This window comes from Hemiscyllium ocellatum, chromosome 1 (assembly GCF_020745735.1).
Source record: "Hemiscyllium ocellatum isolate sHemOce1 chromosome 1, sHemOce1.pat.X.cur, whole genome shotgun sequence".
Lineage (NCBI taxonomy): Eukaryota > Metazoa > Chordata > Chondrichthyes > Orectolobiformes > Hemiscylliidae > Hemiscyllium > Hemiscyllium ocellatum.
In genome coordinates this window covers 63655598-63678084 of record NC_083401.1, presented here as the reverse complement: position 1 = coordinate 63678084, position 22487 = coordinate 63655598, and the positions used below count along the sequence as shown (strand labels likewise).

The following is a 22487-nucleotide window of genomic DNA, read 5'->3' as shown; positions in this document are numbered from 1 at the left end:
GTTTTCTGAATCAATATATTGTGGAACCAACTGAGAACAGGTAATCTTAGATTAAATATTGTGCAGTGAGAATGAATAATTGGCAGTCTAATTGTGCAATGAAATAATGGATGCAGTAGTGGTCATCTTTCTAAATTCGATAGACTCTGAAACAGTTCCTGTGGCTTGGCGGGTAACTAATGTAACCCCATTATTTAAAAAAGGATGTAGAGAGAAAACACATGGAATAGTGGTTTGGTTAGCCTGACATTGGTAGTAGGGAAAATATTATACTCCATTATAAAAGACTTAATAATAGAGTACTTAGAAAACATCAGCAGGATTGGGCAGAGTCAGCATGAATTTTATTAAAGGCAAATAATGCTTGGCAAATCTGCTGGAAACCTATAAGGACACAACCTGGATTTTCAGAAAGTTTTCAATAAGGTCCTACGTAAGAAATTAGTATGTAATATTAAAGTACAGGGGATTGGAGGTCATGGACGAACATGAGTAGGGAACTGGTTAGCATAAAGACAATAAACCAATTTTTATCTGAGTGGCAGGCAGTGAGTAGTGGGATGCTGCAGGGATCAGTATTAGGAGTTAGATCTTTGAAAAAAAAATATTTAGTTGAGGGAATTAAATGTTTTATATATCCATGTTTGCAGACAGCACAAAGCTGGGTGGCTCTGAAGAAGCGGCAGAGATATTTCAGTGTGATTTGTACAAAATGAGTGAGTGGGCAAATGCCTGGCAGATGCAGTATAATTTGGATAAGTATGAGATTATCACCTTGGTAACCAAAACAGAAAGGCATATTATTATTTGAATGGCAATAGGTTTGGAAATGGCAACAAGGTTTGGGTGTCCTTGTATCATTGAAAGTAAATGCGCAGGTACAGTAAGCAGTGAAAAAACATGTCAGCCTTCATAGCGAAATGATTTGAGTACTGGCTCAGGGATGTCTTGCTCCAAATGAACAGGGCCTCTCTTTATTTTAAGAAGGATGTTCTGGCTATAGAGTGAATGCAACCAGATGGTTTTTTCCAATACCGACAGTGGTTTAATGGCCATCATTACATTCTTAACTCCAAATTTTTATTGAATTCAAATTCCCATAGCAGGATTTGAGCCCAGATTTGCAGAACATTATTTGAGCCTCTGAATTAATAGTCTTGCAATAATGCTACTATACCATAAGCATCCTTGGTTTAGAAGAAAGAAGGTGATTTCAGAAAACTACGAAGTTCCAACAGGGCTAGCCAGGCTAACACAGAAAGGAAGTTTGCGATGACTAGAAACTCTAGAACCAGCCATCACACTCTTAAGGAGAAGGGATACACAATTTAAGACTAAGATCAGGAGAAATCTCTTCACCCAGAGAAGAGATCTCTTCAGCCTGTGGAAGTCTCTGCCACACAATGTGGTTGATGACAAAACATTAAATGTTTTCAAGAAGGAATTAGATATGTATTTCTTAGGGCTAAATGGATCAAGGAATATGGGAAGAAAATGGAACAGGGTACTTTTTTTTTAAATCAGCCATGATTATAATGAATAGTGGAGCAAGCTTGAAGGGTTGAATGGTTTACTTCTATTCCTATTTGCTATGTTTATGAAAGGGAAATCACATTTGTCAAATTTATTGGAGGGATGCTCTGAATAAAGGAGAATTGATGGATAGACTGCATGTGGATTTCCAGAAAGCATTTGACAAAGTGTCACTTCAAAGATTTTTGCGGAGTATTAAAGCATATGGTGTGGAAGATAGCATATTGGTATGGATAGAAGATTGGTTGATGAAATGGAAACTGAGAAAAGGAATAGATGTGTCTTTTCAGGTTATCAAGATGTTATAAGTGGTCTGACACAGGGACTGATGCTACACCGCAACTCTTTGCAATTTCTATAAATGACTCGGATGAAGTGACAAAAGGTATCTTTGCCAAATTTGCTGATGAAACAAAAATGGATTGGGGTAAGAAGCAAAGCTATGAAAAGGATATAACGGGCTGTGCATCGAGGGGTATGATAGGTTAAATGAGTGGACAATGATCTGGCAAAGGGAGTACAATGTGGGGAAACACGAAATTGTCCATATTGGCAGGAAGAATAAAAAAGAAGCTTCTTCTTTTAATGGTGAAAGATTTCAGAATTCTGAGGTGCAGAGGGAACTGACTGTCCCAGTGCATGGATCATCAAAGTTTAGTAGGGAAGTAGAGCAAATAATTAAGAAAGCTAATATAATGTTACTATTTATTATGAGGAGATTTGAATACAAAAGTAGTGAAATTATGCTTCCAGGGCACTAGTGAGACCATATCTGGAGTATAATGCACAATGTTCATTACCTTCTTGAAGGAAGGGTATTAAGTAGTTCAGTGAAGGTTTACTCAACTAATAACTGGATTGGACTGGTGAACAGGCAAGGCTTGCATCAGATAGAGTTTTGTTGAGTAAAAGGTGACTTGATTGAAGCATGTATTATTCTGAGAGTTTGAAGAGGATTGATGAGGGGAGAGTGGTGGATGTGATTTACATAGACTTCAGTAAGGTATTTGACAAGGTTCTTCGTGGTTAGCGAGATTGGATCACACACAATAAAGGGAGAACTAGCTATTTGGATATGGAACAGGCTTGAAGGTAGAAGACAGAGGGTTGTGGTGGAGGGTTATTTTTCAGACTGGAGGCCTGTGAACAGTGGGGTGCTACAAGGGTCGGTGCTGGGTCCACATTGATTTAGATGTGAACTTAGGAGGTATGGTTAGTAAGTTTGCAGATGACACTAAAATTGGAGATGTTGTGAACAGCAAAGAAGGTTACCTCAGAGCACAATGGGATCAGATGGACCAATGGATCGAGGAGTGGCAAATGGAGTTTAATTTAGATGAATGTGAGGTGCTGCATTTTGGAAAGGCAAATCAGGGCAGGACATATATGCTCAATAGTAAGGTCCTTGGGAGTGTTGTTGAACAATGAGACCTTGGAGTGCAGGTTCATAGTTCCTGGAAAGTAGAGTTGCAGGTAGATAGGATAGCGAAGAAGGTGTTGGTATGCTTGCCATTATTGGTCAGTGCATTGAGTGTAGGAGTTGGAGGTCATCTTACAGTTGTACAGGACATTGATTCAGCCACTTTTGAAGTATTATGTGCAATTCTGCTCTCCATGCTATAGGAAGGATGTTGTGAAGCTTGAAAGGGTTCAGAAAAAAATTATGAGGATGTTGTCAGAGTTGGAGTGTTTGAACTATAGGGAGAGGCTGAATAGGCTGGGGCTGTTTTCCCTGGAGCATCAGAGGCTGAGGGGTGACCTTATAGAAGTTTATAAAATCATGAGAGGCATGGACAGGGTGAATAGGCAAGGTGTTTTTCCCCTGCGTTGGGGGAGTCCAAAACTAAAAGGTATATGTTTAGTGTGAGAGGGGAAATATATAAAAGGGACCTAAGGGGCAACTTTTCAATGTAGAGGATGGTACATGCATGGAATGAGCTGCCAGAGGGAATGGTGGAGGCTGGTACAATTACAGCATTTAAAAGGCATCTGAATGAATATCTGAATAGGAAGGGTTTAGAGGGATATGAGCCAAATGCTACCAAATGGGACTAGCTTAATGTAGGATATCTGGTCAGTAGGGACAACTTGTATCGAAGGGCTGTATATCTCTATGACTCTATGACTTGTTGGATGTGGAGAGGATATTTCTTTTTCTGGGTGAATTGAGAATTAGTGGTCACTGTTTACAAATGACTCAGTCACCCATTTAAAACACAGCTGACCGAAAACATTTCTTCTTAGAGGTCAAGTGTCTTTGGAACTCACTTCCTCAAAAGGTAATGAAAGCAGAGTCATTGAATATTTTCAAGGCAGAGTTAGATAGAGTCCTGTTAAGCTAGGAGGTGAAAGGTTCTTTGCGATAGGAAGGAATTTAGATGTGAGGCTGCAGTCAGACCAGCCATGACCTTACTTAATGATGGAACAAAGAGTTTTGACAGTTTGGCTTACCCCTGCTCCTGTTTTTATGTTCTTATGTCTGTTTGCATAATATATATTTGAATATTTAGATCTTTTGTTTCCTAATTTTTTTTGTAGATATTATGTATTATTCTTATTTTCAATAATGTTTAAGCTAGTTCAACATTCAATTAATTTATTAAACCTGTGACCAGCAGTGTTCCCAAAGGATCTGTGCTGGGTCCACTTTTGTTAGTCATTGATATAAATGAGCTAAATGAAAATATAGGAGGCCTGATTAATACGTTTGTGGATGACACCAACCTCAGTAATATAATAGATGAAGCAGGTTATCTAAGATTACAAAGAGATCTTGATCAATGGGTCAATGGGCTGAAGAGTGGCAAACGGAGTTTAGTTTGGATAATTGTGAGATATTACATTTTGGTGAAACAAACAAAGGCAAGAGTTATACAATTAAAGGTAGGACCTTGGGTAATTCTTCAAGTTTGCATCACACCTAGGTAGGGTGGTTCAGAAGGCATTCAGCATGCCTGCCTTCATTGCTCAGACCTTTGAGTATGGAAGTTGGGGCATTATACTGATATTGTATGAGCCATTAGTGAGGCTTCTACTGGAGGACTGCATCCAGTTCCAGTCTCCCTTTTATAGGAAAGATATTATTAACTAGGAGAGGGTTCAGAAGAGATTTATCAAGCTGTTGTCAGGAATGGAGGGTTTGAGTTTGAGTTATAAGGAGAGGCTGGATAGGCTGGGACCTTTTCCACTAGATTATAAGAGATTGAGAGGTGACCTTATAGAGCTTTATAAAATAGTCAGGGATATGGATAAGATGAATGGCAGGTGTCTTTTCCCTGCAGTGTGGATTTCAAGACTAGGGGGCATATTTTTAAGGTGAGTGGAGAAAGATTTAAAAAAGACATGAGGGGCAATTTAATTTTAATCAGAGAGTGGTTGGTGCATTGAATGAACTTTCAGAGGAAGTGGTGGATGCAGGTAAAGTTACAATACTTCAAAGACATTTTAATAAGTACAAGAGTAAGAAATGTTTGGAGGGATATAGGCCAAATGCAGGCAGGTGGGACTAGTTTAATTGGAGATTAAGGTCAGAATGGACTGGTTGAACTAAGGGGTCTGTTCCTGTGCTGTATGATTCTACGACACTCTATATCATATGTACTAGTCATGCTTTCATTTTGTAAAGTTAAATAAAAGTAATACAACAAAAAATAGTATCTGAAAATATGAAGTGTTGTCTAGAGATTATTAGTGCTAAAAGATGTAATCACAGGATTTGTTATTAGATTGAATGCAACCAGATAAAAGTTAAATAAATTATTATTTTCAGTTGTCTGATGCAATTTTCAACCATGACAGTATCAGATACACAATCAGCTTCTAGATGAATATCAAGTTTATTTTCAAACATTAGCCCAGAAGCAGGACCCTGGCTCATTGCCCACAGATGCGTATTTTGAGCCATTTTCTCGGCAGTTTTTGAGAATGGTGGTTTGCCAGTGCCTCCCAGTCTCAAGGGCAATGCCAAGAGGAAGGTCCCAAAGTCTGTCAGCCTTAATGCAAATTGAGCCTGAGCAGTTAACATTAATCTGAACTATGCATTTGCTAACTAGCCAACTGAGCAAAGCAGTCCTTCAAACATACATTTAAAGCTTGTTATTCAAAATAATAAATGAAAGGTTAGCACCACTGTTAAAACAATGGACAGCAAAATATATTGTGAATGTATTACAGAAATGTTATGAAGATTTTTTTTCAGAATGAGTTGTTAGTTTATTCGGACTTAAAACATCTTTCAATGTTCATCTCTATCTGATTTCCGGATATAGTTTCTGCGGTAGAAAAGGTGAAATGAGAAAGGTATCAATGTCACAAGTTTAAGAAAGTGGAGTCAAATCTTACAGAAGTAAAATTACACTCAGCTGATTTATGATGCACTCCCCAGAGAGCAGCCGAGTTATCTTCCTGCATGAGTGCTATTGGCAGTTCTTGAAGGATGAAGTGCAGGCTAATAAATGTTCCTGTTTCCTACAAGTAAACAATAAATCAAGTGGAAGATAGACAACCTATATTTGAACAAATGCATGGTTTTCCAGTGATAGCCATCCATACTTGACCCTTTTACCAGTCATATTGGATTTTAAAAATTGAACAGCTAACAATCTTCAGTTACATTTAACCAACTGCCATCATTCTGCAGGTAATTAACAAATGTTTTGCTTGTAAAAGCAACATACTGCAAATGCTAGAAATTTGAATAAAATACAGAAAATACAGTGCAAACTCGGTAAGCCTGGCTGCATCTGTGGTGAGTGAAACAAAGTTAAAATTTTGAGTCAGGCAAGAATTCTCAGAGTCTTGAGTTCTGAACTAGAATCACAACAGATTCAAAATGTTAACTCTGTTTCTCTCTCGATATATGCTGTCAGACCTCGTGTTTTGTATTTCATAATTTGAAGTGATCTGATTGTTCACTGAGGAAAGACTAACTTCGTATGTTTATAATCATATTCTTTCATGTGCTTTTCAAAATAAATTAACACTAGGTCTCATTCATTATGTGGACTAATTTTTCAAATTATAAACCTCTTCATCTTAGTTACAGTAATAGTGTTACCCATATTTCACATTGCATTGTGTTTTGCAAGAAATTTCCAAAAGCCAAATGTGTTTTTTTCATAAATGCTTCTAACTGATTTAGAATTTTAAGTTAAACTATTTGTTCTGTTCAGTCGCCAAACAGACACTAGATCTTAAGAGTCATCTTGACTTAGTTGGCAGTCCTGACATGGAAATCTATTATTGTATCTTTCTTATGACTGGGTCAAAAACCTGGAAGTTCCTGTCTAACAGCATCGGTGTTATATATAATATAAATCTACATTAATTCAAGAACGCTGCTCCTTTTCTTAAGAACATTTGCAGATGGGCAATAATGTTGGCCTTGCCAGCAATGCCTGCACCTGTGTAACATTAAATAAATAAAGAATCTGAAGGTTTTGTTTTGCTTTGAGATCTATAATGGATTTAAGCACACAACCCAGTCTTGGACAGTAATGCAGAAACCTCTGAGAGTGCTACATTGCCAGAGGGTTTCTCTTTTACACTATTTGGAAATGCCTGTGTTGGACTGGGGTGTACAAAGTTAAAAATCACACAACACCAGGTTATAGTCCAACAGGTTTAATTGGAAGCACACTAGCTTTTGGAGCGACGCTCCTTCATCAGGTGATTGTGGAAGGCTCAATCCTAACACAGAATTTATAGCAAAAATTTACAGTGTGATGTAACTGAAATTATACATTGAAAAATTGATTGTCTGTTAAGCCTTTCATTTGTTAGAATACAGTGATAGTTTCGCTTCTTTCATATGTAAATCACAAAACCTTTTTTTTTAAAAGTTGCATTCTCTGGTTAGCTGTTAACAATGGTAATAGCTAGACAATGTGTTGAAGGTGTTGGCCCCCTGTGTTCTCTGTCTATGCCATGAAGTGAGATAACGGAGTTTGACATAAATTCATGCAGTTTTTGAGCTCAGAGTTCTACATGAATGCATGCAGTTTTTGAGCAAAGTACAATGTAACCCTGCAAGTACAAATTCACCCCACAAAACATATGTGCATGTGGGTCTTTTCTGTGTTGGGGGTTGTAAGTGTGAGAAAGTGTATGTGTGTGTGTGTGTAGTGAGTGCAGAGTGTCTTAAGTCTGTGAGGGGGTGCATGTGTGACCGTGGGAGTGTGTGTGTCCATAAAGGTGTGTGTGGGTGTCTGTGTGCACGCCTCTGTGTGTGTGTGTCCATGTGTATGCGTGTATAGGAGTGCCTGTGTGTGTGTGTGAGAGTGTGTGTGTGTAGGAGTATCTGCGTGTGTATAGTGCAATGGTGGTCACCTGTAATGTGACATGAACCCAAGGTACTGGTTGAGGCCCTCCCTATGGGGTACTGGTTGAGGCCCTCCCTAACTTAGCTATCAGCCTCTGCACGGCCACTTTTTTCTGCTGCCTGTCCTGAAGTCCACCTTGGAGGATGGTCACCCGAAGGTCTGAGGCTGAATGTCCTGGACCATTGAAGTGTTTCTCAACTGGGAGGGAACCCTTCTGTCTGTTGATTGTTGTGCGGTGCCCATTCATCCGTTGTCGTAGCCTTTGCTCGGTTTCCCCAATGTACTATGCCTCCGGGCATTCTTGCCTGCAACGTATAAGGTAGACAACATTGGCTGAGTCACATGAGTACCTGCCATGTACAAGGTGAGAGGCCTAGTCTTTTACACTAGACATTCAAATGATGTAATTGTTCAGAAAGACATAAAAATTTATTGGAGCTTCAAAGCACTTTGAATCATATTTTGAATCATCAAAACAGCTACTCCCGCTCACTTTTTGAAAACATGCAAAGAGTATTGCCGAAATACAGAACTGTGCACACATCAGTGAGCAAGCATGTGCAAAAATCTCTTCTGGTATGCAGATATGACTCATAACTCATGGTACAACCCAAATGTAGGCAGCTGAGATTTGTGCTCTCGAGCTATTGATTCTTGACCTTTAATTAGCGCAGCACAGTCTGAACTTACTTAATATAAATTATTGGTTGATTAAGTTATTTTCCTTGCAAAAACACTGCAGTTTTAATAGCAATAGATTGCATAAACATTTTTAACTCACAGCAAAATGCATAGTCCTGGAGGTTACATGAAGTTCTGTAGGTTTTCTTAACCAAATTCACCAGGAATTGTAGAAACCAGAGCAAATAATTTTTTTAAAAGGTAAGTTGCATTCACTGAAATCTGAATTTCTGCTACTTTTTGCACTATTTAAAAAAATTGTACTGGAAGCAGACCTGTCTTCGAAAAATAAATCATAATTTGGATTAATCGATGCTGCATGTTTTTTTCTGATTGCACTTGTTGGCAGGCTTTGTGGAAACAAAAAAAAATGTAGAGCATTAACAAGCACATTTAAAAAAAAACATTCATGGAATGTCAGCATTGCTAGTAAGGCCAGCATTCTTTGCCCATCTCCAATTGTCCTGGAGAAAGTGGTGATGAGCTGCCATCTTGACCCACTGCAGTTTTGGGGTGAAGATACATCCACTGTATGGGGGTCAGATAGCTCAGTTGGCTGGACTGCTGGTTTATGAAGTAGACAAGTGGGAGGCTGGAAGAACACAGCAAGCCAGGCAGCATCAGGAAGTGGAAACGTCAACATTTTGGGTATAACCCTTCTTTATGAATGGAGGTTGGGGTAGGGGGAACTGCAGATAAAGCAGGGTGGGGAGAGGGGTAGAATGGTAAGGTAGAGATAGGTGAATACTGGTAGTGAGTATGACCTGGTTTGTTCATGGAAAGGATGAATCTGATTGGTCGCTGGAAGGAAGGGTCAGTGGAATGGTGGGGAGGAGACGAGTGGGAAAGGGAGTCGGGGGATGGGTGGGAAGGTTATTTAAAATTAGTGAACTCAATGTTGAGTCCTCCAGGCTGTAAACTGTCTGCTGGTTTATGACGCAGAGGGATGCAAACAGTGCGGGTTCAATTTCTGTACTGGCTGAGGTCACCATGAAGGTCCTGCCTTCTCAACGTCACTCCTTGTTGAGGCGTGGTGACCCTCAAGCTAAACCAGCACCCCACATCTCTCTGTAATAAGTGTTACAGTATTTTGATCTTGTGACAATAACAAAAGAATGATAGAGGTTTAAGTATGTTTGGTGTATGACTTGGAGTGGAGTTTTTCAGGTGGTTGTCTTCCTAGCATCTGCTCCCCTTATACTTTTAACTGGTAGAGGTTACTGCTTTGGAACGTACTGTCAAAGGTACCTGGGTGAGTGCTGCAGTGTGTCTTGTAGATTGTGCACACTGCTGCTGCTGACCAGTTGTGAAAGGAGTGGTTGGTGGGGTGGTGGGTGGAGTGCCAATCAAGCAGGCTGCATTGTTCTGGATGGTGTTGAGTAGCTTTTGTATTTTTGCAACTTATCCTGACAATTTGAAGGTATTCTGTTTTACTTCTTTGTAGATATGTAGATGTGTGCTTTCTGTGCAGACTTTGGCAATGCAGAAGGCGACTGAACTCACCGCAAAATTCCTAGTCTCTGACCTGCTCAGAGTACCTAGCAAAGTGTTTATATAGCTGGCCCTATTCAGTTGCTTGTTAATTGGAACCCCCAGAATGGCAATAGTAGGTTATCCAAGTTATGGTTGAACCTGAACGAAGAGATAGTTAGATTCTTGTTTGTTGTAGGTGGTCATTATCTTGCACTTGCGTGGCACAAATATTGCTTGCCAATTATTTGCCAATTTTGGATGTTGACCAAGTCTTGCTGCATTTGGAAAATGGCTACATCAGTATCTAATGTTGTGAATGGTGCTGTACGTTATGCAATCATGATTAAACATCCCCACCTCTAAACTTATGATGGAAGGAAGGTTGTTGATGAAGCAACTGAAAATAGTTTTAAAAGGCTGGAAGTCAGTCAGTGTCTTAGTACATTTGAAATGTATACAATAAATTAAGACACTGACTGACTTTATTAGATAAATATAACTCAGAAAGTGTCTGTGTCATGTTTTAAATTAACTTTCAATAATTTAAAATTTGTTTTCTAATAGGTATTAGTCAAAACACATTGATTAAATTTTTTTTATTTTAAATGTTAAACCCATTTTCTGCATGTAATTATCAATATCAATAAAGTTGAATGTTAAATATTACAAGTAATATATGACAGAATCTCAAAGCATGACAAAATAGAACTTTGGATTTCTTGCAAAGAGAATGGAATGTAAAAGTAGGAAGGTCTTGCTACAAGTGTACAGGGCATTGCAGAGATATCACTTGGAGGGCTATGTGCAGATCTGTTTACATTACGTAAAGAGCGAGATTCTTTCATTGGAAGCAGTTCAGAGATGATTGATTAGGTTGATTCTTGAGAAGAAGGGGTTTGTTGTGTGAGGAAAGGTTTAATAGGTTGGAGCTATGTTCAATACAGTTTAGAAGAATATGAAGGTGGTCTTACAGAAATTTAGATGATTCTGAGAGAGCTTGACAGGATAAATGCTTAGAGGATGTTATGCATTGAGGATAAGTCTAAAAATAAAGGACACATTTTAGAAGTGCTCTATTTAAGATAAAGATGAGGAGGAATTTCAATTTTTCAGTGAATCATTAGTCTTTGGAGTTCTTTTCTACAAAGAGAGATGAAGGTTTGATTATTGAATATATTAAAGACTAAGTTAGACAGACTTTTAATTGACAAGAGGATCAAATGTTAGCAAAAATAGAAGGTGGAATGAAGGCCACAATCAGATCTTACTGAATGACAGAGCATGCTTTAGGGGTCAAACAAACTATTTCTGCTCTTACTTTTATACTCTGAAGATGGTGAATACCCATTTCAAGCAATTAAAATTTGTTTACTGATGTACAGAGTGCTCTGGTAGCATTTTGAAGAATTGCCTATACACTGCTGAAAAATTCAGATAAATTCTCACTAGTCTGAGCTGACTATGTATTTTCTTGCTATTGGTTCATGGGCTATAAAGTGCAACACTTATAGAAATAAATTTAGGCCAGAACCTCCATGGAAATCAGCACAGTTTCAGGAAAATTGTATTCTCTTCAGTTTCTTAAATTATAAATTTTTTTTTACTGTTAGGATGAAACAAAATTGTCTTCATGTGAAAATAATAATGAAAATTTGCAAATGCTTAGGACAGCATCTTCATAGTCTTATGGTGTCACAGTATGTTTCACAAGTAATGAGTAGTGAAATCATTTGCTATATAAGAAATGATAAATATTTCAATGAGCAGTTCTGTTATTGTTGCATCACATGACTACTATGGTCATAGAGTTAGATAGCCATTTGCTGCATGAAAGGAACTCATTTAGCACATCAAAGTTTCTGATCACTTTCTGTAGAACAATTTAGCCTCTTCCACTCCATCCTCATGACCCTGCAGATTTATTTTTTTCAAGTGTCCGTCTCTGTGAAATTATTGATTGTTTTAGGTCCACCCCACTCATAGTATGAAAATTCCTCCTCACCGCTCCCTCAATTTCTTGCCCAAAACCTGAAACCTATGTCCCCTTGCACAATCAGCCAACAAGAAGCGTTTTTCCTGATCAACATTATTTAAGCCTGCCTTAATTCTGAACACATAATCAAATGCACCCTCAATCTCCTTTTCTTGAGGAGAACCCTAACTTCCAAAACAACCTTGTGACCATTCCTAGACCCAACCTTCTAAACCTCTCTGTACGTTTTCAAGAGCCCTGCCATCTTTTCTAAAGTGTGCTGACCAGAGCTGAATGCTGAGTTCTAGTTGGAGCTTAATTAAAGCTTGATATAAGTTCAACATAGCCTCCCTGTTTTTGTACTCAGTGCCTTTATTGATGAAACCAAGATGCTATGTGCCTTGTTAACAACCATCTCAATTTGTTCTGCCAATTATCAATGAGCACTACTTAGATCTAGGCAATTTAATTGATATTGTCTCTCCCTATGTTTTCTTTTACAAAATACATCACAGCAAACCCCCCTGTATTAAATTCCATCTTCCACATGCCTAACTATTCTTCTAACCTATCTTTGGAATATACTCAATCAAGTTACTGCAACTCTGGCAAAATTTGAACTTCTACTCTGTATTCCAAAATCCAAATAATTTCTACTGTGCCAAAAAAAGGCAGTGGTCCTAGCCTTAACATTGCAGGAACACTATGCTCCACATTGAAAAGTAACCATGTGCCCTTAAGCCAAGAGTTTTTTTATCCTGATGGACACTGAGCCTTCTAATCCAGGAGACATAATGCTGTTAGCTTGTCTGTTTGCTGATACTTTGTTAAAACGTCAGTACAAAGAACTGAGTATGTATTATTGCATAATCCTTTGCCTTGAGGAATAAAGAATCATGGAGCTAGATTTTACAAGGTGTTTCATAGAGGGTTTCTCTCTGTAGCTCAAGCGTGGTTTCTCACACAACTTAAAAGCAGAAATTGCTGGAGAAACTCAGCAGTTCTGGCAGCACTCTGGAGAGAATGATTTGGCGATGCCAGTGTTGGACTGGGGTGTATAAAGTTAAAAATCACACAACACCAGCTTATAGTCCAATATGTGTATTTGGAAGCACTAGCTTTCAGAGCACTGCTCCTTCATCAGATGGTTGTTGAAGGAGCAGAGCACTGAAAGCTAGTACTTCCAAATAAACCTGGCAAAATGAGAAATGCAGATGCTGGAGATTAGAGTCAAGATTAGAGCGGTGCTGGAAAAGTACAGCAGGTCAGGCAGCATCCGAGGTAGCAGGAGAATTGATGTTTTGGGCAGGTGCCCTTCATCAGGAATGAGGCTAGAAGCCTCGGGGGTGGAGCGATAAGTGAGCAGGGTGGGGCTGAGGAGAAAGTATTTGAGATTGAAATAGTTGGATGGAGGAAGGGGTAAAGGTGATAGGTCGGAGAGTAGGGTGGAGCAGATAGGTGGGAGGGAAGATTGACGGGTGGGACAGGTCATAAGGATGGTGCTGAGCTGGAAGTTTGGAACTGGGGTAAGGTGGTGGGAGGGGAAATGAGGAAACTGGTGAAGTCTACTCTTTGAAATAAACCTGTTGGACTATAACCTGGTGTTGTGTAATTTTTAATTCTGGAGAGAAAGCAAAGTTAATGTTTCAGGACAAGTGGCCCTTCATCAGAACTAGTAGCACCTAGGAAAATAAGGCATATATTCTAAAAAATAGATTGTGGTGGAGGGGCTGGGGGAATTAGGGAGTGAGAGGATAGCAGGAAGTAGAGTCAAGAAGGGCAGAACAGAGTTAGTCAATCAAAGGGATCGATAATGGTTTGTCAGGGAAGGTGAAGAAATCTGGCTGTGCTGAAAGTAGCCCATGTCATAACTGAAACTGGACTGCAGAGGTGAGTAAATGACATGGAAGAAGGTGTTCAGGTTCTAAAATTATCGAACTCGATGTAGAACCCTGAGCCTCACTGGAGCACTGCAGCAGGCACAAGACAGAGATGTTGGCCAGGGAACACAACGCTGTGTTGAAGTAGCAGGCAACTGGACACTTGGGCTCATTTTTGCAGACAGAACACAGCAAAGTGATCCCCCAGTCTGTGTTTCATCTCCCAAGTGTAGAGCAGATCATATGATGAGCAGTAGATACAGTAGACTAGATTGAGTGAAATGCAGTAAGTAAATCACTGCAGGGATCATAGGCCGCTATTTCCACCACCACCAGTGGGTTGCCATCACCAGACACGTATTCCCCTCCCCTTCATTATCAGCTATCCAAAGGGATTGTTCCTTCTGGGACATCTCCCATCATTCCTAACACCACCCCCACTTCCCGTCTTTCCCCCATTGTCCCAAAGCACTTCCCCTGCAATCGCAGAAGGTGTAATGTCAACCCAGTTACTTCCTCCCTCCTCACTGCGCAAGGGCCCACACACCTTCCAGGTGAAGCAGTGGTTTATTTGCACTTTAACTGCCATGTCAGTGAGAGTGGCATTGTCTAGGCCAGCTAACATTTGCAAAGCCTACTGGCCAGACTGCAGCACCGGAGGAACCTTATCATAGAGTCATAGAGATGTACAGCATGGAAACAGACTCTTTGGTCCAATCCGTCCATGCTGACCAGATATCCCAACCCAATCTAGTCCCACCTGCCAGCAACCAGCCCATATCCCTCCAAACCCTTCCAATTCATATACCCATCCAAATGCCTCTTAAATGTTGCAATTGTACCAGTCTCCCCCACTTCCTCTGGCAGCTCATTCCATACACGTATCACCTTCTGTGTGAAAAGGTTGCCCTGTAGGTCTCTTTTATATCTTTCCCCTCTCACCCTAAACCTATGTTCTCTAGTTCTGGACTCCCTGACCCCAGGGGAAAAACTTTGCCTATTTACCCTATTCATGCCCTTCATAATTTTGAAACCTCTATAAGGTCACCCCTCAGCCTCTGATGCTCCAGGGAAACAGCCCCAGCCTGTTCAGCCTCTCCCTATAGCTCAAATCCTCCATCCTTGTCAACATACTTGTAAATCTTTTCTGAACCCTTTCAATTTTCACAACATCTTTCCAATAGGAAGGAGAAATAAATTGCACGTAATATTCCAACAGTGGCTTAACCAATATCCTGTACACCTGCTGCATGACCTCCCAACCTCTGTACTCAATATACTCTGAATAATAAAGGAAAGCATACCAAACGCCTTCTTCACTATCCTATCTACCTGTGACTCCACTTTCAATGAGATATGAACCTGCACGCCAAAGACTCTTTGTTCAGCAACACTCCCTAGGACCTTACCATTAAGTGTATAAGTCCTGCTAAGATTTGCTTTCCCAAAATGCAACACCTCACATTGATCTGAATTAAACGCCATCTGCCACTAGTAGTTACATCCACAAACTGAATCAGAAAATTGTCTTGTACACACTTAACAAATTTGTCTCCATCTAAACCCTTAACACTATGGCAGTCCCAGTCTATGTTTGGAAAGTTAAAATCCCCTACCATAACCACCCTATTATTCTTATAAATAGCTGAGATCTCCTTGCAAGTTTGTTTCTCAATTTCCCTCCGACTATTAGGGGATCTGTATATAATCCCAATAAGGTTATCATCCCTTTCTTATTTCTCAGTTTCCCCAAATAACTTCCCTGGATGTATTTCTAGGAATATCCTCCTTCAGCACAGCTGTAATGCTATTCCTTATCAAAAATACCACTTCCCCCCCCCCACCCACCCCCACCACCACCTCTCTTTCTATCCTTCCTGTAGCATTTGTATCCCAGAACATTAAGCTGCCAGTCCTGCCCATCCCTGAGCCACGTTTCTGTAATTGCTATGATATCCCAGTTTCATCTTCCTAACCATGCCCTGAGTTCATCTGCCTTCCCTGTTAGGCCCATTGCATAGAAATAAATGCAGTTTAATTTATTAGTCCTATTGTGTCCCTGCCTGCCCTGACTGTTTGACTCGCTTCTGTTCTCAACTCATGAGGGAACAATTTGAGGCGGTGTGATCTGGCACAAATTGCATCGGTTACATTCTTCGTACATATGGGTCTGAGATTCTCAAATCTCAAACGCATCCCCAATCGATCCTTGCAAGCAGCCCATTATACAAAAATAAATCACTGCTGATACCTTACAGGCACTGAGATAGGTCATAAGTCCTTCCTCTGCTTCCTGAGAAGACCGTCTGCTCCACCCACTTCATGTCTAGAGTATTTGGCAGTGACAGAAGGTTGCTGTGACCCTGGGTTTTCTGACCATTTATTCCCCCTCAATTTCTCTGAGTCGCAGCTGAACAGTGAGGATAAATATCCACCCCCCCCCACTCCCCGCCCACTCCACCACCACCAACAACAACCCCAGGACTGAATCCATTGGCCATCCTTCAAATGAACCTATGTGAAGAATATTAGAAACAAAATGGCTCATAGAATCATCAAATCTTACAGCAAAGAGGAAGTCTTTAGTCCGATTGAGTCTATACTATCAAACGTACAATACCACCTACATCTGCCATAGCCTTGAATGTTATGACATTTCATGTGTCCATCTGAATACTTTTTCAAGGCTGTGAGGTTTCCCACCTCAACTATCCTCTCAGGCAGTGCATTCCAGACACCCCACCACATTGTGGATGAAAACATATTTCCTCAAATCCCCACTGATCCTCCAGCTTTTCACATTAGGAGTGTGCCCCTTGTTCTTGACCCTTCAGCTAAGAGGAACAGCTGCTTTCTATTCATCCAGTTCATGCCCTTCATAATCCTACACAGATCTATTGGGATCCCCCCACCCTCTCTTTGATCTTCTCAAAAGAAATTGGTCTGAGCTTATCCAGCGTCTCTTCATAACTTCAATGTTCATCCCAGTCAACATCCTGGTGAATCTTTTCCACACACTGCCTAGTACATTTTTGTGATGTGAGTAGTTATGATGAAGTGGCACAGTGGTTAACACTGCTGCCTCACAGCACCAGGGATCTGGGTTTGAATCCAGCCAGCGACTGTTTGTGAGAAGTTCACACATTCTCCCTGTGTCTGCATGGGTTTCGTCCCACAATTCAAAGATTGGCCACACTATGTAGCCCATAGTTTCCAGGGATCTGTAAACTAAGTGAATTAACCATGGGAAATGAAGGAGGATGGGTCTAGATGGGATACTGTTCTGAGGACCTGTGTAGACTTGATGGGCTAAATGGCCTGCTGCCACACTGTAAGGATTCTATGGTTCAGTCATTATTCACATCACACACAAGAGTGGGAGCTTTACATCGTCCTCGATATTATTCGTGTGTGTGCAACTCAAGTTAAATCGCACAAATACAGTGGGAGATTGTATGTGTAGTAGGATTAATGGAACCTTGTCCCTATGCAACATAATGTCAAGTACTTACAGTTCAAGGTAACAGGAAATCAATTCCATGTCCATGTGGAGCCTATGAGACCTTGGATTGACCTTGAGAATTGTGGCCTGCAAATGGCACTTTAAAGGTCACCTGTGATTGCTTATGCTTCACAAAGATAACTATGAACAATTTGCAGTGATAAAATACAAGAACAAGATTGTTTCTGGCCAGAATTTATATTTGACATACAATTGGTCAGTGCATGTGTTTCACATGCAGAATACAATGATTACAGATTTCTTAAACGTATTCTGTGTAAACGTGTGGCTTACACGGTTTGTTTTTATTTGTACATGGGATATGAATATCACTGGCTTGACCAGCATTGGTTGTCCATCCCTAATTGCCTAGACCACAGTTAAGAGTCAACCCTATTGCTTAGGTCTGGACTCACATGAAGGTTAGACCAGAGAAAGATGACAGATTTCCCTCCTGAAAGGATATTAGTAAACCAAATGGGGTTTTTTAATAACATTCCACAGTGGTTATGTGGTTACATTTAGACTACATTTTTATATCAGATTTTATTTTTTCTTGATATCATGTGGATTGAATTGAATTGGCTGAAAACTGACATCTATGATGTAGGCAATATCCGGAGGAGGCTGACATTGTCCACCCACTTGGCACTTTTGGCTGAAGATTGTTGCAAATGGTATAGCCTTACTTTTGCTTTAATGTACTGAACTCCCCCATCATTGGTCTACAGTTGTCCTCCTTACTATCAACTATAAGGCCACTTTTTGTGTCATCTGCAAACTTTTTGATTGTGATCCCTCTGTAGAGATCCAAATCGTTAGTATTTACCACAAAGGTAAGATATGAGTCTGTAGAACCCTATTTGAAACAGCACTCTGCCTACAAAATTACTTGCCAATAATTACCATTTGCTCCCTGGCACTGACTCAGTTTTATATCCAGCTTGTTGCATCCTGGATTCCATAGGCATGACTTGCTTAAGCTGGCTGCCCTGTGGTGTCTTATCAAAAACCTTGTTAAGATTCATGTAGACAAACTGCATGCTCTTATCCATTTTACTTCCTTCAAAAATTAAATCAAGTTAGTCAGACATGATCTTCTCTTTACATACCTGTGCTGAATATTTTTGATTAATCCATGATTTCTATGTAACAGGCGATTCTGTCTCTAAGAATCGTTGAGGTTAAATTGATTGGTATGTTATTAATGGACTACGTTTTGTCCTGTTTTGAAAGAGTGATATACATTTGTAATCTTCATTGTGTCACACCAGTATCAACTGAGGATTGGAAAATGATGGGTAGAAATTCCTTTGTTTTCTCCTTAGCCTTTTTTAAACAGTCTGATCTTGACCTGGTGAGTTATCAACATTCGAGAATTTTAATCCTATCTGCACTGCCTTCCTGCATTTGAAAATCAAGTCCAATACTTTACACCGCTTCTTAACTACAGTGGGCTAAATATTATATGCCCTGGCACGGAGGAGTTTTGCTGTGTCTACGAAATATAAGGTAAGTTTCCAGTCTACCACTGTCCCATCCACCCATATTGAACTAAATAATTAAGGGTCAATTGATCTTAACAAAAGCTCATTCAACCCGAATATAACCCTGTCCATTCTGTAATACAGTTGGCATTGATTGCCAAGCTGAAGTGAACAAGTGTTTGAAAGATTAAAGTGAAGGGATTTGGAGGAAGTCTTTGGAGAATACCCTTTATGTACAAGTGGCACCTCTCCAGAACATAGTATCCAACGTTCCTTCCTTCCAAATGGACTTTTAGTCCTAATCCCTCAGACCCACTCCCAAACCCATCCAATGCATCTTATGGGTCTGGGTCTTTCACCCTGGGACTGGTTGCCATGACTGATCACTGGTGCTGCCAGGACTGCTGGAGCTGCTGGCCAATCAGCTTGGCTGTCAACTTCAGAATGTGTGATGCTCAACCACTAATGGGTAGAAGCTCCTCTCTGTACTCATTTAGCATTGCAGCTGCAAGGCAAGCTGTTGACTGGCCACTGACTTTACTAATGGGACAGGACCCCCTTAAATTTCTGCCCAATTTTTTTTTGTGAAATACAGATATAAAGTATTCATTAGGACTATACCACCATCTTGTGTGTCAATTCATACTTCCATTTTTCGGTCTTTTCTGGATACTGCAGGTTTGTATGTAGGTACTGCAAGTGATTAAGTTAGTCAGTGGAATGTCATCCTTTATTGTGAGAGGAATTGAATGGTAAGTATGTTCACCTTCAAGTTTACAGGGAATTGGAATGCAATAAAATCAACATTATTGAATGTTGGAGCAGACTTGAAAGATAAATTGGCTCTTGCTTTGTATGTATGTAGACTTTCTTTTTCTGCCTCATCTCAACTTGTAACGTCTTTGACATCAAGGGTGCTTGAGATTTGGCAACTCACCCTTTTACTTTATGGGAACATATTTATTGTGATCTACTTACAAGTTCTCTTTGAATGTCATCCACTGTTCTGACTCCAGTTAAACTTCAAGTAGTTTACCTTCCAATCCACTTTTACTAGACTATTCTGAATCTTATGAAATTTACAATGCTGCCTCCTATCTATCTTTGATCTTTTCGATAATTATGTTAAAAGTATTTGAGTTACAATCACAGCTACCAAAATACTCTCTCAGTGCCATTCCTTTCACCTGTCCAGCTTTATTGCCTGAAAGAAAGTCTAGAGTTGTGCTGTGTTTTATTGGATTTGTTATATATCAGCCAAAACAAATCTCCGAAATGCTCCTCAAGAAAACTGATCCCTCAATTCCTTTAACAATAAAACTTTCCCAGTTAATATTGAAGTAAATAAAATATCTTTCTGCTGTACTGTCTTTGTACTTCCAAAAGATTTGCCTGATTATTTAATCTTCTATTTCCCTCCGCCTATTTAGATGTTTGTAGTTTATGCTCCAGATTGTGACAGCACTATGTTTGTTCTGTGGCTCAATCCATATGGCTTCACTTCATAAAACTACTCATATATCATTCCTCCTCACAACTGTTGTGATTTCTATGACCAAAATTGCCCCAACACCTTCTTTGTAACTCTCTCAATCTCGCCTGAAAACCTTGTAACCAGAAATATTGAGCAACAAATTCTGTCACTTCTGAAGCCATCTTTCTGTGATTGCTGTGGTATCATGCTGTCGCGTTTCTATCTGTCATCTGCTTTATTTGTGATGTACCTCACATGTTATGAGCACAACCAAGCACATTTTTCTTATTTTATTACAATTATTGCTTCTTCAACTATTGGACTCATCCAATAAATTTCTGCCTTCTATTTTCTTCCAGCCAACTGTTAAGTATCTTCTGGAATGCCCAAGGAAGCCACTCAGTCAAAGGGCAATTAGGATGAGCAATAAATACTGGTCCAACCAGTACCATGCAATGCTATAAATAAAATAGGATGGCTTTCTCCCTGGAAAGTCCTTGAATATTTTGCCACCTCCATCTCTCTTCTTGTCTTAATTGGAATATCATGCTTGAATTTCTCCAGTGAGGTTTCCAGTCCTATTGCAGTGAATTATCAAAATCATAAGTGACATTGTATATGACTGTGACAAAGGGAAACCTTTTCACTTCATCCTTTTCAATCTGTCTGCAGTTTTACAGGCTTACCACACCATACTGCTCCAACACCACTCCATTGCAATGCAGTTAGGTTGGCCCTGTCTCATCTGGTTCCATTCTTATCATTCTAACCAGTTTTCTCTTTCTGCTCCATACTGTTAACTGCATGTCCTCCTTTATGTACACCTATTACCTTTTACATGCTGCCCTTGTGTCATCATCTGAAAGCATCCAACCCTAACTCACCATCACCTCCCCCTCCTCCATCATTGCTAAATCATCAAACTGCTTATTCAACACCAGTACAAGATGAGCATAAATTTTCTCCAATTCATTTTTGGGTAATTAATGCCATTGCTTTCAGTCCCTCTTCCCAAGCATTGACTCCACCTTTATGGAAGCAATCTGAGACCAAGTTTACAACCTTTATGTCAGCTTTGGTCCAACATTGAGCTGTACATTTTTGTCATCAATGAGAACAGCTGTATTGAACTTTATATAATCTCCTACCTTTGTCCCCATCTCAACTCGTCTGCTTCTGGAGACACCATTCTTGCCTAAGTGACCTTGAGACTTCATTATTCAAATGCAATGCTAGCTGGTCTCTGACATTCTACCCGACCAATTCTACTGACATCAAATCCCATTTTTACTTTTGTACTCAATGATATCCATAGGCTCCTGGTCAAGAATTATCATGGTTTTGAAATTTTCATCCTTGTTTTCAAATCCTTTCCTAATTCTGTAATCTCCCTCAGTCTCACATCCTCTGAGTTATCTGTACTCTCTAATTTGCAACTTTTGTGCACCTAACTTTAATTAATCCCACATCGGAGGAAGTATCTTGAGCTATTTTGAGACACTTTGACTCATGCAGGTTAAGAGTTAAAGTCGTAGAGAAGCACAGGTATTTATATAAATATCCTCTCCGCATCAGGAAAGGTACAGGTTCTCTGGTCTCAAGGAAAATATTAAAAATGGTAAATAAGAACAGAAGCCTGGCCAAACTGAGTTCCATCTTATTTTTCTGTGTCAATCTGATAAATTTCCACAATTGGCTCTTTGCATCACTTAGAATTAAGAAGAGCAACTGTGTTTAACTATTTTGCATGCATTGCACTTGGATCTGCTACAAGGAACATTGCTCACCCATTCTTCCAATTGGGATGGCAGCAAAAGTAATTCTTTCAAATCAGTGCAATACCTCCCTGCATGTTGGAGATTATTTATAAAGTGCAATACTCCAAACTTGATCTGGATACAGTTAAAAATCACACAACACCAGGTTATAGTCCAATAGGTTTAATTGGAAACACAAGTTTTCGTAGCGCTGCTGCTGTTTCATCAGGTGGTTGAAGGAGTGACGCTCCGAAAACTAGTGTTTCCAATTAAATCTGTTGGACTATAACCTGGTGTTGTGTAATTTTTAACTTTGTACACCCCAGTCCAACACTGGCATCTCTAAATCATTAATCTGGGTATCAATTGACAACCACAGCTATTTGAACTCCTGGTGTTAATGACGAA

The 22487-nt window shown here is 39.8% G+C and overlaps 1 protein-coding gene across 1 annotated transcript in view; it reads left to right on the top strand.

Moving 5' to 3' along the window:
• The window catches only part of npr2 (natriuretic peptide receptor 2), a 176706-nt gene that overhangs the window by 6561 nt on the left and 147658 nt on the right, over positions 1 to 22487 (top strand). The gene's annotated exons all lie outside the window — the stretch shown is intronic.